Source organism: Thermobia domestica, chromosome 17 (assembly GCF_964235325.1).
Source record: "Thermobia domestica chromosome 17, izTheDome1.hap1.1, whole genome shotgun sequence".
NCBI lineage: Eukaryota > Metazoa > Arthropoda > Insecta > Zygentoma > Lepismatidae > Thermobia > Thermobia domestica.
This window is the reverse complement of record NC_137470.1, coordinates 38281025-38300660: the sequence shown is the minus strand read 5'-3', so window position 1 is coordinate 38300660 and position 19636 is coordinate 38281025. Positions and strand designations below refer to the sequence as shown.

Here is a 19636-nt window from a genome sequence, read left to right as displayed (position 1 = left end):
TCCTCGAGGGATTTCAAACGAATGTTGTATACGTATAAATTACCATCTGAAAACTATACTGTGAGGAGGTGATACACTGAAACTCGCATTTACATGCGAAAAAAAATGTCTTAAAGGTTTTTCGGAATTGTTTCATATAGCGGTTAAAGCCTGTATTAGTACAACTATTTGACACAGAAATACCTGGATTGTACATTATGTGTACAATTCATTTTTCTACTTACTAACATAGGAATTATTATAGTAATATACAATATATTTCTAGGTAGCACGTCTGGTATTGCCAACATTCAAATTAGTGAGAAAATTCACTATATAATCTCGCCAGCTGCAAATTGAAAGCATTGAATAATTGCAGTTAGAGAAAGCACAAAGCGTGTTTAACACGGTGTAACTTGTCACTTCGAGACTTCTATACAAGTTATTCACAGTAAGAAGAGTTGGTATGATTACAAAATACACATGGAAATTTTTGTTGCTTATATTTTTCGGGTTGCAGTTAGCAACAATATGTTCTTCTTTTTTTGTGTCCTTGACACTTTGAAAGATATAGCTTGAACTGGGTGCACTTTTCTATCCAAGATCATCTCTATGGGTACTCATGTATATGGTTACATAGTATCTCGTTTAATTGTCGATGTAAAGATTATTTTCTGAAAGTTATTTACAGCATTACAAAATTTCAGAATTCTATGCCATTTCGCCACATTCTACAAAGGGAAATAATAAATGGGACTATATAAATTTGCAGTTCCAAACTATTCCATATTAATACTAGTGACCTGGAACATAAACATCACTTTTAGATACGTTCATTGTTTTTTGAAATATTGAAAATCAGCAAAAATTAACAGATGGATATAACAATATTAAATTTTACCTGTTAAGGCATTTAGGATGTCCTTTAATACAAATGATGTAGTAGCAGTTTGTAAAGAGAGTTCAATAGCATTATAATTAATGAGTCGTTTGTAAATGTATAATTCATTTTAGTGTGTTAAACATTCCACAGTAAAATCAGTTTACGTAATACAACATTCTGAGATTTTTGTCGTAGGGATGAATATTTAAGTAATCACTGCTCTAGCAGTAGTAGTGATAAGAGCGAAGACAACGCTCAAGACGATGATTGTCGAGAATTGGAGGCCAACTCTGAGGAATTAAGGTACGGTTACATTTATCACATTTAGGGTTAATCGTGATGTAAATTTTTAGGCATTCACCTACTTGCAATATTTTGTTAATTGCATTTTCTTTCTTTAGGTAAATATGTGGTAATATAATTGCAAGGAATTTGAATAAATAATAGAATGCAGTATAATTTTATATTTTTGCGTCTTGCTATGCATGCAACATTTAATAATGATACACGGGGTAAGGTTTGAATAAGAAACTTTATAGAGGCTAATTCGTAAATTGTACTCTGAAATAGGTTAAAAACATGGTATTTCTGCATATAATGGACCGCTTATTAAATTAGTAAAAGTTAGGCCTTCGAACGTATTCACAGTAAGAAGTTTGTGAGTGATTATAAAGATAGCTAGTGAATTCTTTTGTTGCTTGACTTCTGTTGCACGGAAGTCTAGAATTCTTGTTTAGATGACCAAAATCCTTGTGTATTTCATTGTTTACTAGTACCAGCTAGAAGCATGAAAAGTTTTAATTTAGTTATATATTGTATTCTAATACATTACACTATATATATTTGGTATGCATTTTATCTTGCTTTTTTAATTATTATTTGTGCATAATCTTTGTCAAACGCAGATTCTTAGCACAAAATTAAATAATTCCAAATATATTGCATTTGAAGCCATAGTGAGAAATACGTCAATATATAGTATCTACTCCCGTATGCCCCTACGCTATACACCTTGTTCCTTTCTTTTGTCTTCTTGATTACTTGACATACATGGAATTGGACAATCTGTAATTAAATTTGTCAGTTCTTGACTTACCATGTTTCTTGTTATTCTCTGTGTTACTATTTTTTAAGTGCCGATAATATAACCATTTTGTAGTAGCATCTAAATTAATCGTTTTCTATATATGCTGTCCATGTTATTCTTTGAAGAAAATATTGTGATAATTAATTTTCTATAATCTAGATCTGCGGAGATAGAGCTGTGCTCACTTGTGTGGGTTTTACTCTTAAAAATCTTGTGTCTAGATTTTTATGATAAGAAGTATATAATAATAAAATCAAATATTTTTTATGTTCTGATAAGAGCTAGCACTTGCTAGTAGTGCACGTTTCAAACAGAAATGATCGTTTATAAATACTTATTTGTCGAGAAGGTATGAAGAAAGACATAATATGTAATGAAGTATTCCAACTTCTGAGTGTGTATATGGAAAATATTATCTTACAGTTGAAAGCACTTCGAGTTTTAGGTCACATTTTTCATCCTTTTATTAAGTGTTCTATCTATGTTAGTTGCAATAATGTTTATTATTCATTATGGAATCATCATTTTATTTTCTTCAGTAAAACAGGGATTGCACTCATAAGGATTATATTCCCCTAGTCGTGTTCCTTCGATTTTTGTATTTGCTGAGTTATATTCGGCGTTTCTGCTTTACACCAGGCTACCATCCGCTTTTCATACCGTATTCATTAATAGTTAGTTCAATGCTGGGGTGTAACATACATACAAATCGTGCTCAACTCATTACTTTTGTTACGTACCGCATTCTTATCTGATGTGAAATCAGCTTCGGAATTGTTATTTGCGATATGTGCACATTTCTGTGTTAGGTGCTTCAAACTTTGTTAAAAATAATAGACGTATCTTTTAAGTTCACATAAAGGATTTGCCTTCATCAACTTAACATCTTCAAGATTTTCTTTTGAAGTCAGCCTTTAATGTCAGGAAAAGAAAACGAGTTATATGGTGCGGGATCCAGCCAGCAAAGCAGAGTTAGAAGGCAGTATTTGTTTATGCGCCACAAATTGAATGACACACAGCGCTTTATGTGCTTACACAGTGTTCTCGTAGGAAATTATTCATTTTCCTAATGTTGAGGCACTTTTCTTCCAAAATTTTTGCAGTGTTTTCAACATTTCAAGATAGTTGTACTGATTGACTGTACTTCTAGAAAAGAACAGCTCAAAGATTACATTCTTTTCATATTAGGTGAAAAAGCTGTATTTTCTCAATTTTGAACGTGAAAAATTTGTTTCTATCGCTCTGGTGAAATCTTTGCACTTCCATTACATAGATTGAGGTATAACATCCGTGTCAAAGATAAATATTAGTGTTTCCCAAGTTGTTATAAAATCGAATCTATTTTATTCATTATCGACACGTTGTAAGGTTTACACACACACACACACAATTCTTGAGGTAACTCGTTTTGATCGTACGAGAGATCTACTGACAGTTTTTCGTTTTATTCCCGACGAGGAGATTTTAGTTTTATTTTCATAAAATTGTTTGTAGTGTTGCATGATTACAGCATGAAATGCAGAAATTCCGCTGCCAGTTTCTTTATTATAGTTATCTCATACCTTAAATCTAAAATTCGAACAATTAATGACTTAAATAAATTATTTTCGGTTCTATGAAAACTGCTTCAAGCAACTTAAAATAATAATAAGAAGAAGAAGAAGAAAAGAAAAGAAGCTTGAATATAGAAGTATGCTTTAGGAGTGCAATGGACTGGAACATAAAAATCATCTTTTAACACATTCTTTGAAATTTTGAAATATAAAGAATCCGCAGAAAATATAAAAGTTGATTATATAGTTTAACTTAAGCTTTCCATTTAAAGAGGTCTTTTGTAGCCAAAATTTAAAATGAGTTTAAAGGTAATAAAAAAAGTTTAGTCAGTCATCAACATTTAATTTTCCTAAAAATGAGAAACTTTTATTTGTTCATTTATTTATCAATACAAAAGGCAGATTAGTGTGTTGAAATATTACAAATAGATTTTTACAGTAGTTTTCTTAGTGCCTTATAGGTATTTTACATGTATCAATTTTATCATCTTTTTGACAATATATTATAGACAGTCCATATTCTCCATTTTATTGTCTCCAACATTATGTTGAATGTAGCCTTTTTCGAATAGAAGACTTGTGTTATTAGTCCTAGTTCCAACTGAAAGAACTTGAAAGTTTAATGTTGATATAAAATTTGAGTAACCGAATTAGGTTTGAACTTTTATTTTTTATTTTTAGGAATACCAAATCGACAATATTATGCCTTTGTTCTAATGAGTAAATATTAAAATGGTTGACAAGTGTACTATGGTTTTTCAAGTAATTGAAAAATTCAGTTACTTTGTATATCAAATACTTGAGAAAATTTGATTCAACTTCTCCCAGTTTGTCGACGATATTCTTGTTGTAAGGAGTTCCAAATTACAACAGCATATTTCAACTTACATTTTCAGGAGAGTTGACATATTGCTGAAGTCCTTACCATTTCTAATTATAAATCCTAATAATTTAAAATCATCATGAGTAACATTTTTGATATATATAATAAACGGTAATTTCCCTATCAAATGTAATTTCGAATTGTTTGGTACAGGATCGAGCGTTTCTCTCGTATCGCTAAAGAAAAACAATAAAATGAAATGAAATTTTTGAGTTTTACGTCCCACGGTTATGCCGGTTAGGCTATAGGAGACGGTGATTATGAGAGATGAATGAAATGGTGGAATGAAGAAAGTGGGAGGAAACGGGAGAACCCCGAGAAAACCCACACACACGGTGTTTGTCCACCACAAAGTTCACTTGGCGGGAGCAGGGTTTGAACCCGGTACCCCATGCACCAGATGTGAGCGCTCTACGTACCGCTAAAGAGTCTAGCAATCACTTGTCTAGCCTGATTAGGGATGAGAACGAAAAGAACGTTGAAGTGGTATTGTCGAACATTACTGGAAAATTCTGAGGGATTGACGTTTGTTTATATTTATGGTACTTGAGAATTCTGGGTTTGGTCTTCGGTTTTTCAGCTCCTTACAATATTACATTAATTGCCATTATTTGTTGACTGCAAAAACAAACTAACATGATTGCAGGGAAATTGAACAAATAATATAGTGAAAAAAATGTTGCGCTTTTCTGTTTTCCCTATGTACAACGTTTGGTAATACCTCGTAGTATAAGCCATGAATAAGAAACATCGTAAGTTCTACTTTGTAAATAATATTCTAGAATCGGTATGTAAACATTACATTTTTTTTTCTTTATTTTGAACCTATGTTGATTCGTTTAATAAATAGCTTGAAACCCAACTTGTTACTCCGAACAGTGCTTTACTTTCTCTTTCCTGCACTTTTCATTTAGAATTTGTGAAATCCAAATATTCTTCGAGGTTCTAGTGCCTGGTATGTGCGTTTAATGACCTATCTTCAACTTTTTTTCTTTCAGTGTAAATGAAAAATCTAAAAACGCTGCAACACATTTTATAAATTTCAAATCTGAATTCCAAATTCCAAATTTTATGTCTCTGTCCTTAAAGAATTTCTAGGTGTGTTATTGTTAGGTTAACATTTATTCGGGTTTCTTTTTATCTCTTGTTCCCTTGGGCTACAAATATAAGAATTTTCGACACATGTGTTTAACTATTTTAAATGAATTGCCTACATTCCCGAGATATACACACCATCGTATAACAACTGCAATCTCTATTTCATTCCTTTCTATCATTCGTTAGTGGTACCGTACTTCACAATAATATCTACCTCCTCTGCTTTAACTTTCTAAATTTTGAAATTTGGCCTAGACGTAGTTCAGTCAGTTAGCCATTGCTGCATTTTATGAATATAGGTACATTAAATTGAAAAACCTAGAAATGACTCAAAACCAAATGTTCATTTTCATGAAGTAATATATTGGTGAATAATTTTCTTTCTTAATATCTCCTGTTGCACGAAATACGAGCGTACTTGTTTACAAGACAAACATACTTTATATTAACAATATACATATTAGAGACAAAAGTACAAAGTTTCAGTTAATGTATGTATTCTAATGCACTACATTAAATACACATGATGAATACAGGTACAAATATATTTACGTATTATATTTGTTCAAAAATGTTTTTTTCAATCACAGATTGTGTTGTTATTTATTTTTTTCACAGTTGCATTTCAACCCATATTGAGAACGACAGTATATATAAGCCAGAAGAGATTTACTGTAATACGAAGCCACTATATTCAATGGTCAATATTTCTTATTGTTCCTTCCTTGATGGCATAGCATCTGCTTAATCGATCTGTGTGAAAAGAAGTATGTCAGTTATTACTTGCTGTTTCCTATCGTTTCGAGTGAGTATGCTTCAAATACCAACCATATATCCGTTGGGTTACAACGTCTAGATAATCACTGCTCTTATATACTGGGCATGTGAGGCTTTGCGGAAAAATGTAGAGAAAATTAATTTTCTTTTGTGCAGATGTGTCAGAATAGAGATTGAATTATGCTTAATTGTTTTACTTAAACTCTTGAATATGGATTGGACATTTTGACTAGGAGCGTACAATAAGAAAACCGAGTGTCCTGATACTTCTTCAAACTAATCCTTACTTGCTAGTAATGATTGTTTTAAACAAATATGTTCGCCTAAACTATTTTCTCCGAGAAACAAGATAGCATAATGTCATTTTAAATGTCGTTACCTGTAGGTATGAACTTGCATGTGTATGTAGAAAAGGTTACCTTCTAATTGTAAGCGCTTTTAATTTCATTTCGTTATTTTTGTTAGACACTTTTAAATTCAGTTGCAAAAATGCTTCCTATTCCTAATGAAGTCTGGTTCATTAACTGTTTTCTTAGATTAGAACATGAGCTGAAGGTACAAATATTACACAGATTGTGTTTTACTGATTACCATTTGTCATTACTGTGCTTGTTCGTTGTTGGTTTTTGGACAGAAAACTGCCATCCTTGTGCTGTTAATACCATGAAAATTAATATTTCTTGTTAGAGAAGTCATCCAAACAAAGAGATGACTCGTAAGTTACTTTTGTTTTTGCATTCCTATCTAGACTGATCATCAGGTCCCAAATAGTCCTCATTATCATTCACAGATTTCTACATTTAGTACTATTACTGTTAGTAAGAGCACTCCTTGTAGAAGTTGAGTTACGAAATCTGCTCTTCTGTGCCTTGGAATCTTCAATTGAGCAAAATCGAATCCTCCTGGAGTTCTTTAGTCTCTGGAGAAGCAAAAATTGAGATGATGCAAAATCTGCCGGAGAGGGGAACTTCCATCTGAGTAATGTTTTCACATGTCCAAATTGTCTGAGGAACATATCTTTATGAGTATCTCCAGTGTGTTGATGAGGAATCCTTCATTTTACCACCATTGAAGCATTTTTTCTTCATATTTTTCCTTAAGGATTGTCAATTTTTTTAGGCTAGTTGTTCTTATTGACTGTACCCCATCAGAAACCGACTCATTTATAACACTTCCATGCACGTCAGAGAACGGAAACAGCAGTTCCTTAAAATTTCAAGGTTATTCGTGCACTTTTTCTGGTTGCTGAAGTCGGAGTATTGTCCTGGATAGGTTGTTGTTGAAAATTGGGGTCAAGGATTAAAAAAAGAAAGAAATAAGGAAAAAGAAAATCTTCGTTCCTCGAAGGTTATTACAAATATTATCGGGTTCGTTTTATTTTCGATGCGTTTTAACGTGAGCGCACATAATTCTCGATGTTATATTTTTGGTGCTCCGACATACTTTTCCGCACAAGTTCAACATAGATTTCCCTGAAGTTTGGATCCTCTGCGATATTCGTATCAACACAAGCTCCCTCGTAGTTATAGTTAGCAAACACGTTCTCAAAGGGAAGAGCCATGTTCAGTTCGCGACGGGAGCTCGTATGGTTGGATAGAAATTGTAGATCCGCATCTCTTATACCATTGCTGTTGAAACTCTAATCTATTTAACCAATTTAGCCGAAAATTGTTACCCTAGTACAATCACTGCATATCCACTCATTTTTTGGTCATTTGTGATCACATCGGATAATCTATGTTTGCGTCATTAACCAAAGACAGCTATCTCCCTAAACGATCTCATCTTCGAGAAACGTGTATGCTGCTAAAAGACTTGTTATATGTCCATACAAGTATGTTTATGTGTTTTTCTTAATGTGCTTTCAATTTTTGATATTATTATTATTATTTTGTTTCACAAGGAGCTTAAAGGTAATCTTTTGTTTCCGTTTCAAGTTAGCAAGAATCAGCCACACCAAAGTTATTTGGGTTGACAGAGTGATATCTTATTGATAATAGCCGACATGTGGCTAGTCCAAACTTTACGCAGACCGATCAGATGCGTAGCTCTTCAACTCCATTCAATTTACTGCAACTGATTCTGTTCATAAAATATAAAATCGAGCTGTTTTTTCCTTAAATCTTTTGAGTGGCACTTTCTCGTTTGAGTGAAGTAAGTATTAAGATTTTGATTAATGCCTCCGAACGATAATTTATTTCCATGTACTAGATTTTCATGATACTAGATACATTGAGGAATGAATTAGCTCCATAACTGAATATGCCAAAGTACTTTGAACTTGTTTTTATATTTACGAAACAATGAATATTCGTATGACGAAAGTTTTAGAATTGCCGTAGGGTTCAAGATTAAACTGATCCAATAAATGATACAATAGAAGTTAATATCACTTCGTAATCCGTTATTTTTCATAGTTGAAGTAAATTTTCAGTCGTATTAAGGTAGATGAAAATATTCTTATTTTCATTTATCCATCTCAATAACCAAAATAAAGCAAAATTAATAATACAGAGCGCGAGAGATAGCATGAGCTATGAGAAGCGGGAGGTAGGAGGAACGCTATTCGCTGCGAGGGTGACAGTGGAGAGGGAGGGAAGATTTTTTGGTAGTGTTTCTAACCCATGCCGATACTAACCTCCAACATAAGTAACCACAATGGATAATAACTACTTAACGCAACTTATATATATTATGATAGGCTTACCTGTAGCTTCAGGTATTTATAAAGGCTCAACACCGTCCATACAATCCATCTCATCATCATCGTCTTCCGTCTCGTCGTCACTTTCTTCAGAAGAGTCACTATTACTGTCACGTCCTCGGCTAAGTTTATTGTAACGTTTTCAGTAAGAACGTCTAACTGAGGTTCCATTTGCAAATATGCTTGTTCACATCTTCGTACTTTGTCACACCTAGCCTTCCACTCTTCCGCTGTTATCATTGTAAATTTCTCTTCGGCGAGTTTCATCGCATCAATAATGGAAAAATTGGTATCTCTTGCTGCTACATATTCTTTGACTGCAGCCCAAATCAACTCTATCGGTTTTAGATCAGGATGATACGAGGGCAAACGAAGAACTGTATGTCCATATTCAGCAAGGAGCGAATCTACTTTAAATGTCCGAAAACGAGCTTTATTGGCTTTGATTAAATTATAAAGTTCTGGTTTGTACATATTTTCTCTGAAAGGAATATTGTGTCTTACAAGCCAATCGACCAATACAGCTTTACGAGATGATGATGTCGGTGAAGGATCTAAACAGACATTGTGATATGGTGCATTGTCTATCACAAGAACTAAATTACTTGGCATGTTAGGAATTAGCCGTGATTTCAACCACTTTTAATAGTTTTCATAATTCATGTTGTCGTGATAATCGCCAGATTTTGTTCCAGATTTGAACATAATTAACGCGTATGGAATGAAACCGTTTTCTCCGCCAGTATGCATGATTATTACGCGTTGTCCTTTAGAAATTGGTGTAAGTAAACTTGTATTCTTCTTATCGCTCCACGCGTGTTGTTTTGTGTGCGATGAATGCAAGTACGTCTCATCCATGTAAATTATGGGGCGGTTCTGCGTACCGTAATGATCTATAGCTCGCAAACAAGCCAACCTCTTTGACCGAAATTCATCTTTTTCAATAAGTAGTCGTCTATTGTTTTCAGCCTTAATCCATCTAAATCCTAAAAAAACGGATTATTTTCCGTAAAACCAAGTGCTTACAATAAAATTAATCTTTTCTCGAAATACTCACAACAGTGATTTTACAGAAGGTCGTTGAACGTGAACAATATGAAATTCATTAATTGTTCGACGAATAACGCATTTGTCAAAATCATCCACTGAGATTTTTGTTTTTCGTTGTGCTCACTTCTTATTCGGAGTAGAAAAGGTCGTTCCTGTGAGTTTGTTTTTTTCCCGCTCACTCAAAACAAGTTTTAGTGTACTTACTGAAACACCGGTAGCTTCAGATACTCGCTTTTGCACTTCTTTTACATTAATTGGATTTCCACTGTCAGCCTCTCTCTTCATAAAATCATAAACATTAACCAAAATCTCTGCTTTGGCTGTGAATTACTTTCGATCCTCCACGTTTTCCGCTCTTCTTACCCTCCATTATGATTTAAAAAAAAGGAACAAACCAGCACGCAACACAGACTAAAACAACACAGAACTATGCACAAAGAACCACTCTTCACTGAACACAAGAACACTGTGTCCAGTTCGGCTTCTGCATGTGTCTCTTAAGACGCCCCCATCTGTGTCATAAATAACTACCCCGGGAGGGAGGTTACCAATAGGACCACTTTGTTTTACCAGAGAAAATGACAAACTTCCCTGTATGAGAGGGGAAGGAGTTGACAGGTCTGTAGCCACTATTTCCCTAAGGCTAGGACATGAGTCGTGATCCCCAGAATGAATGGATTGTAAATATAGGTGGTGTTATTGATATAATTTTTAGCTATTTTAGCTTACTTTACGATCATCATGTATTTAAAAAAAAAACGAGTAAGGAAACCTTTAACGGACCTAGTGCACTTTTACATCTTATTAAATAAATATGCTACTTTATTGTTCAGATTTTTCTAAATGAAGATGAGAAATGCAGGCTGCAGATTGATTCAAAGTGTCTTTGTCATCCCTTCCCAGAAATGTTTCAAATCGCCAAATTCTAGTTCACCGTTATGGCAATTAGCAACACTATTACGATTGCCTGATCCTTTCAAGTGTGTTGGTGGCGGATTTCAAGGTCATAGCTCATGCTATCCCTCGCGCCCTATACATGTTACCCTTTTAAAATGTGCCATTAGATTTAACTAGTAAGAAACGTTCTCAATTTAAAATTAAATAAATAAAGCCAATATTAATTTCAGTTAAATGTTGAGAGTCTTCGTTTAGTTAAAATGTATCCATATAACTATTTTTTTCAATAACCCTCCATAATTGAAGTATATTATAAAATCTGTGTTAAAATGCCGTGAAACTAAATACATTTCGAACTTTTCCGTTAGTTCTTTAGTGACACATGCCCAATTTCTACGTCGAAAATTAAGATAATATTTAGAATGTTGCTGCGATACGAACAATTAATAAAGCTGTCAGAACTATGCTGTTTTCCGATACTCACAGTCAAACACTCAAGGTTGCTGACCCATCGAACATGATGAGAGTATCTTCGTATTGAAAATCCTGTAATAAAACAGTGAAATGTATTCATTTAATATTCTATTTCCTATTTAAATATTGTAAGTTTTTTCACGTGTGACATTAAGTAAACATTTCGCTTTACTCTAATTTCACTTAAATATCTCTGGGAGCTTCAGTCAGAAATTGTCCTAGATCTATAGAATATATCATAATTGTAAAGCAGCTTGCTTCTGTGACGAATTGAATCTTTCTGTATAGATTTTAAGTACAGATTGACTTACGGTTTTCATTTACCTCTAACTTCATTATTCTTAGAACTGTACTGTGAAGAATCTACACGGGCTGGTATGATAATAAAACTACCGAATGTAGTAGATGTTAATAGACATGAAATTAAGACAAACTCGTCAAATGAAACAGGATCAAAAGCCGTATATTTTCACGTGATACACATGCAAAAAACAATGAAGGCCACTAATGCTGAAATATATCGCAGTCGGATCAAAATTTACACAACGTTACGCTCAACAAATGCAATGACGGAAAGATGGAGAGGTAAGCCTGGAGACTCAGCGGGGATAAACACAAATGGATAATATGAGCGAAGTCTCCATCTGTAAGTAGGAATCTCCATTTGAGCAGCAAACGCTCCACTATCGTTTGTACGTATTGCATTTGTAGAGCTCCTTCGTGGCTAAGCGGTTACCGTACGCGCTTTTGGAGTATTAGACCCGGGTTCGATTTTCGGCAGGAGCTCATGTGGTTTCATTTCCCCGTTAATTAGTAAGTCCGCATCTCATATAGCCTCACTGCTGAACGGGATGTTAAACCCTAAATCAACTCACTTCAGCATTTGTCGTGTGGGACTTTCTGTGTAATTTTTAAATGTGCCTTTGTTGCTTTTAGAGCGTCTATGACTGAAAACTGTACTTCTTTTAACCCATGTTTATTACACGTTTTATGCTTAATCTCTTGTCTAATATCATCGCCTGAAGACAGTTGATGTATTATCCTACCAGTGCGATGTAATGAAGGCGTAGGCCTGTGAAAGGCCGACATCTCTAGTAGTTATTATGTGAAGAGGGACGTAAGCCTCTCTTTTCAATGTTATACAAATGAAACACGGAGTCTCCCACCTGTCAAGATTCGATGAAAGTTGTAAACCTGTCTTTGGTTCTGGGTTGGTTCGAAATTGAAATGCAGTAGGCTGTAGTAGTATGGGCCCCACTTTGCCTAACTTTTTGGCCCCTGGGTCCCTGCCTCAGGACCCATGGTCCCTGGCCGGGGTCAATGACCTAGGGGTACCTAGGACCACCCCCTCTAAATTTTGGCAGGGGTACCATGGCCCACCCCCTAAATTTTGGCAGGGGTACATAGGACCACCCCCCTTAAATTTTGGAAATTGCCAAATCTAAAAATTTGGTATGGTAGCCTAGGACAATAGTATGTACCTCTATCAGTATTGGGGGTCTATGTCGTTCCCTTTTATGGGTAAAAAATTGCCAAAAATTCAAATTTCGGGGGTTTTTGACCTAATTTATCCCCTTGGATGAGGTGTTATTACCCTATATGGTTATATGGGCGTATACAGGGGTCCATTACCTTTCATAAGACATGGGTATATTAATGCACCCCTTGAAAAATTTGGGAGGGGTACCTTGGCCCACCCCTTAAATTTCAGAAATTGCCCAATTTCAACATTGGGTATTATAGTACAGGACCCTAATATGTATTATGATAAATTTGGGTGGTCCACCTCATTCCCTTTTAGGGGTACATAGGACCACCCCCCTTAAATTTTGGAAATTGCCAAATCTAAAAATTTGGTGTGGTAGCCTAGGACCATAGTATGTACCTTTATCAGTATTGGGTGTCTATGTCGTTCCCTTTCATGGGTAAAAAATTGCCAAAAATTTAAATTTCGGGGGTTTTTGACCTAATTTATCCCCTTTGATGAGGTATTATTACCCTATATAGTTATATGGACGTATACAGGGGTCCATTACTTTTCATAACATATGGGTATATTAATGCACCCCTTGAAAAATTTGGGAGGGGTACCTTGGCCCACCCCTTAAATTTTGGAAATTGACCAATTTAAACATTGGGTATTATAGTACAGGACCCTAATATGTATCATGATAAATTTGGGCGGTCCACCTCGTTTCCTTTCAGGGGCACAAAATTGCCAAAATATAAACGTAAGCAATACGTTATACCACGTGTTTGATTTTTGGTCGATTTTATCCCCTTTGATGAGATGTTATTACCTTATATGGTTATATGGTCATGTATAGGGGTCCATTCCTTTTCATAAGATATCGGTATATTTGTACACTCCTTTAAAAATTTGGGAGGGGTACTTTGGCCCACCCCTTAAATTTTGGAAATTGCCCAATTTAAACATTTGGTATTATAGTACCGGACCTTAACATGTATTATGATAAATTTGGGTGTTCCACCTCGTCCCCTTTTAGGGGTACAAAATTGTCAAAATATAAACGTAAGCAATACGTTGTACCACGTGTTTGGTCTTTTGGCCCAATTTATCCTCTTGGATGAGGTTCTATTACCTTATATGGCTATATGGTTATGTATAGGGGTCTATTCCCTATCATAAGACATAGGTACATTTGTGCACTTCTTTAAAAATTTGGGAGGGGTACTTTGGCCCACCCCTTAAATTTTGGAAATTGCCCAATTTAAACATTTGGTATTATAGTACCGGACCTTAACATGTATTATTATGATAAATTTGGGTGTTCCACCTCGTTCCCTTTTAGGGGTACAAAATTGTCAAAATATAAACGTAAGCAATACGTTGTACCACGTGTTTGGTCTTTTGGCCCAATTTATCCTCTTGCATGAGGTTCTATTACCTTATATGGTTATATGGTTATGTATAGGGGTCTATTCCCTATCATAAGACATAGGTACATTTGTGCACCCCGGGAGGGGTACTTTGGCCCACCCCTTAAATTTTAGAAATTGCTCATTTTATATATTTGGTATTATAGTACCGGACCTTAACATGTATTATTATGATAAATTTGGGTGTTCCACCTCGTTCCCTTTTAGGGGTACGAAATTGCCAAATTTTAGTACAACCACGTGTATGGTCTTTTGGCCCAATTTATCCTCTTGGATGAGGTCCTATTACCTTATATGGTTATATGGTCATGTATAGGGGTCCATTACCTATCATAAGACATAGGTACATTTGTGCACTCTTTAAATTTTTTTGGGAGGGGTACTTTGGCCCACCCTTAAATTTTGGAAATTGCTCATTTTATATATTTGGTATTATAGTACTGGACCCTAACATGTATTATGATAAATTTGGGTAGTTCACCTTGTTCTCTTTCATGCGTAAAAAAAATTGCCAAATTTTACTACAACCACGTGTTTGGTATTTTGGTTCACCCCTTGGATGAGGTCCTATTACCTTATATGATTATATGGTTATGTATATTGGTCCATTCCCTATTATAAGACATGGGTATATTGATGCACCCTTTAAAAAATTTGGGAGGGGTATCTTGACTCATCCACTCAGTTTTAGAAACTGATTAATATAAGCATTTGGTATCTTCGTACAGGTCTTCAATATGTACAACTATAAATTTGGATGGTCCACATCGTTCCCTTTCATGGGTAAAGAACTACCAAAAATCAAATTTCGGATGTTATTGACCCCTATTTAATATGTTATATGGTTTATTACCTCTATATGTTTATGTTCTCTTTTAAATTTGGGAATTATCAAATAACAAAATTCGGTAAACGTTTTCTAGGACCCATTGGTATTCCTCTTATGGCCAAATATTCAAAATTTAAAGGTTATTGACCGGCTTTATTATTGAATAAGTACAGGATTTATTACTTTTTCATAAGACACAGGTGTATTTGTGTACCAATCTTAAATTTTGGGAGGGGTACATTTCTTATTGTCATATCAATAATTGGTAATTGTTCTTTGGGTAAATCATTGTGATCACGTGATCAGTTATTGACCTATGATGGGATTAGGAGTCCAGGACATTGGTACATTGAAACTTTGTAGGATAATTTGAGAATGCGTCATTGGTATTGATTATTACAGCCAAATATAAACGTAAGCAAGACGTTGTACCACGTGATTGACCTTGATGAGGTAGTGTACAGGGATACATAGCTAACCTTATTGAATCTTATGACTCATAGTCTTAAGGGAATACATGCTACAACACTGGCAAAGTTATTGTTAATGCAATTTCATTGGCTGATCACTATCTTTCGTGCAATCTGATTGGTTGATCACTATCTTTCGTGCAATCTGATTGGTTGATGAGTTTTAAATCTTTGCTGTATTCAGTTTTTAAGTTTTGTTTTACATTTAAAAATCTTGTTTTCGTTCAACATTTTGCACTCAATGATAAATATGATCAAAACCGTTTATTTGTTAATCGAATAGTTAAAAACCGGATAAAGTTTGACGGTTAACCGTGAAACGTAAAAATTTTTTAGTTTGAAAATTTTTTGTTTGAAAGTTTTTGTTTGAAAATTCTTGCTTTCCAATTTTTTGTTTGAATTTTTTGTTTGAGAATTTTGTTTGAAATTTTTTTTGACAACTTTTGTTTCAAAATTTTTTGTTTAAAATTTTTTTGTTTGAAATTTTTTTCGTTTCAAAATTTTGTTTGAGATTTTTTCGTTTGAAATTTTTGTTTGAATTTTTTTTTCGTTTGAAATTTTTTGTTTGCAAATTTTTGTTCGAAAATTTTGTTTAAAATTTTTTGCTTGAAATTTTTCGTTTCCAAATTTTTTGTTTGAAATTTTTTGTTTCAAAATTTTGTTTGAAATTTTTTTTTCGCTTCAAAATTTTGTTTGAATTTTTTTCGTTTGAAATTGTTTGTTTGAATTTTTTTTTTCGTTTCAAAATTTTGTTTCAAAGATTTTTTGTTCTAAATTTTTGTTTCAAAGTTTGAGTTGACATTTTTAAAAGTTTGTGCACTTATTAGTAAAGAACTGGAACTGTTTAGAACAAAAACCTCTGGCAACATTGTGGTGCACGTCAGAACATGATAATGCAACGTCATCAGTTTTGCATCATCGTTCGAGTTAGTATTCATGATAACATCATCATGGCTACTTGTCTGCAGTTTCTAAACACGCGTGATGTGATGAAATCATTTACCAAGATTACTGATTTACAACAGAATGTACCTTATAGAATCTTAGCTAGCCAAATGATCCCTACAAAGTTTGGATTAAGAATCGTAGTGAAGCTTGAAAATGATAAGAATATAATTTTACCAGCAAGATATTTACCCATGGAACCATCAAAACAAGAAGAACTGCAGCGTTTCTTAAATACTGGATCTGTATCTTTATGTTACAAAGGATTCTTGGGTCGAAGTCATCAACTTGAATTTAGTACACAGCCAGATTCGTCAGCAAAATCATGAATCAGCACATTCCAATGACGTCAGCTGTAGTTGTATGAATTTGGTTGGTCGGCATGACGTCAGCAACTGTGATGAAATCATAAATTCAAACGTCAGCACATTCCTTACCAATGACGTCAGCAATAACTATAAACCAGCAAATACAGTGTCATCCCACGAAATCGTTTGAGCAAGTGCTTTTCAGGAGGAAAGATGTGTACTTCTAACGATAAAGAGTTCATCTTCGCAAGCTATTATCCAATAAATATATTTCAAACAAAACATGTGATGATTGGTATCAGTGCTAGAACATTTGAACCTGTGATTCGATTGGGCAAAGCAGAACAATTTGGTGTACAACTGACCTGTGAAGAATGGCAAATATTATGTTCACGAATCGACCAAATGAACGATTATTTTCATGATGAGCTAAATGTGACCATAGTCAAATCATTAGGCTCAAATCATGAAGTGGTGATGCGTACAGTCCTCGAAGAGAAGATGGTGTTGTTACGTAAAAAGAGTACATTCCATGTCCCTCGCAACATGGTGTATCTAACACAAACAGAATGGAACAAATTCATCAGCGTATTCCAGTGTGTGAAATATGCAGTGGAAGTGTGCAACAAAACTAGTATATTCCTGAAAAAGTACTATTTTGAAAAATGTGTTATGCATATTGTACAACATGTATCTAGATATTGTGATGGTTGTCAACATCGTTCGTGGGTGCATACCTGTATTGATAAACAGTTTATTTGTGATCAAATGGACATTGAGTTTCCACCAATTGATATTGCATTAGACCTTAAAAGACTTCAACTGGAATTAAAATTATATGCTAAAGACAAACTAGTGCAAGAAGTTCAAAATACATTGTATCGACAATATCCAGAACCACTATCTGGTATGGATGTATGTGGAGTGTAATAAAATGATCCATTTCAATGAATTGTGTTTTTTCATTTCAAGTACAACCCCAGGTTCTGACGTGTACTATTGCACCACAATGTTGTCAAAGGTTTTTGTTCTAAACAGTTCCAGTTCTTTACTAATGGGTGCACAAACTTTGAAACAAAAATTTAGAACAAAAAATCTTTGAAACAAAATTTTGAAACGAAAAAAAATTAAAACAAACAATTTCAAACCAAAAAAAAATTCAAACAAAATTTTAAAGCGAAAAAAATTTCAAACAAAATTTTGAAACAAAAAATTTCAAACAAAAAATTTGGAAACGAAAAATTTCTAACAAAAAATTTTAAACAAAATTTTCGAACAAAAATTTGCAAACAAAAAATTTCAAACGAAAAAAATTTCAAACAAAAATTTCAAACGAAAAAATCAAACAAAATTTTGAAACGAAAAAAAAATTCAAACAAAAAATTTTAAACAAAAAATTTTGAAACAAAAGTTGTCAAAAAAAATTTCAAACAAAATTCTCAAACAAAAAATTCAAACAAAAAATTTGAAAGCAAGAATTTTCAAACAAAAACTTTCAAACAAAAAATTTTCAAACTAAAAAGTTTTTACGTTTCACGGTTAACCGTCAAACTGTATCCGGTTTTTAACTATTCGATTAACAAATAAACGGTTTTGATCATATTTATCATTGAGTGCAAAATGTTGAACGAAAACAAGATTTTTAAATGTAAAAGAAAACTTAAAAACTGAATACAGCAAAGATTTAAAACTCATCAACCAATCAGATTGCACGAAAGATAGTGATCAACCAATCAGATTGCACGAAAGATAGTGATCAGCCAATGAAATTGCATTAACAATAACTTTGCCAGTGTTGTAGCATGTATTCCCTTAAGACTATGAGTCATAAGATTCAATAAGGTTAGCTATGTATCCCTGTACACTACCTCATCAAGGTCAATCACGTGGTACAACGTCTTGCTTACGTTTATATTTGGCTGTAATAATCAATACCAATGACGCATTCTCAAATTATCCTACAAAGTTTCAATGTACCAATGTCCTGGACTCCTAATCCCATCATAGGTCAATAACTGATCACGTGATCACAATGATTTACCCAAAGAACAATTACCAATTATTGATATGACAATAAGAAATGTACCCCTCCCAAAATTTAAGATTGGTACACAAATACACCTGTGTCTTATGAAAAAGTAATAAATCCTGTACTTATTCAATAATAAAGCCGGTCAATAACCTTTAAATTTTGAATATTTGGCCATAAGAGGAATACCAATGGGTCCTAGAAAACGTTTACCGAATTTTGTTATTTGATAATCCCCAAATTTAAAAGAGAACATAAACATATAGAGGTAATAAACCATATAACATATTAAATAGGGGTCAATAACATCCGAAATTTGATTTTTGGTAGTTCTTTACCCATGAAAGGGAACGATGTGGACCATCCAAATTTATAGTTGTACATATTGAAGACCTGTACGAAGATACCAAATGCTTATATTAATCAATTTCTAAAACTGAGTGGATGAGTCAAGATACCCCTCCCAAATTTTTTAAAGGGTGCATCAATATACCCATGTCTTATAATAGGGAATGGACCAATATACATAACCATATAATCATATAAGGTAATAGGACCTCATCCAAGGGGTGAACCAAAATACCAAACACGTGGTTGTAGTAAAATTTGGCAATTTTTTTTACGCATGAAAGAGAACAAGGTGAACTACCCAAATTTATCATAATGCATGTTAGGGTCCAGTACTATAATACCAAATATATAAAATGAGCAATTTCCAAAATGTAAGGGTGGGCCAAAGTACCCCTCCCAAAAAAATTTAAAGAGTGCA

General features: G+C 33.8%; 1 protein-coding gene across 1 annotated transcript in view; it reads left to right on the top strand.

The window, feature by feature from the left end:
* Positions 1-1082: 1082 nt before the first annotated feature.
* LOC145674337 (uncharacterized) overlaps positions 1083-19636 on the top strand; it is a 72829-nt gene continuing 54275 nt past the window's right edge. The window contains exon 1 of the mRNA XM_081744269.1: positions 1083-1165. The gene's annotated coding sequence lies outside the window, so the exon portion shown is untranslated. The remainder of the gene's footprint in view (positions 1166-19636) is intronic.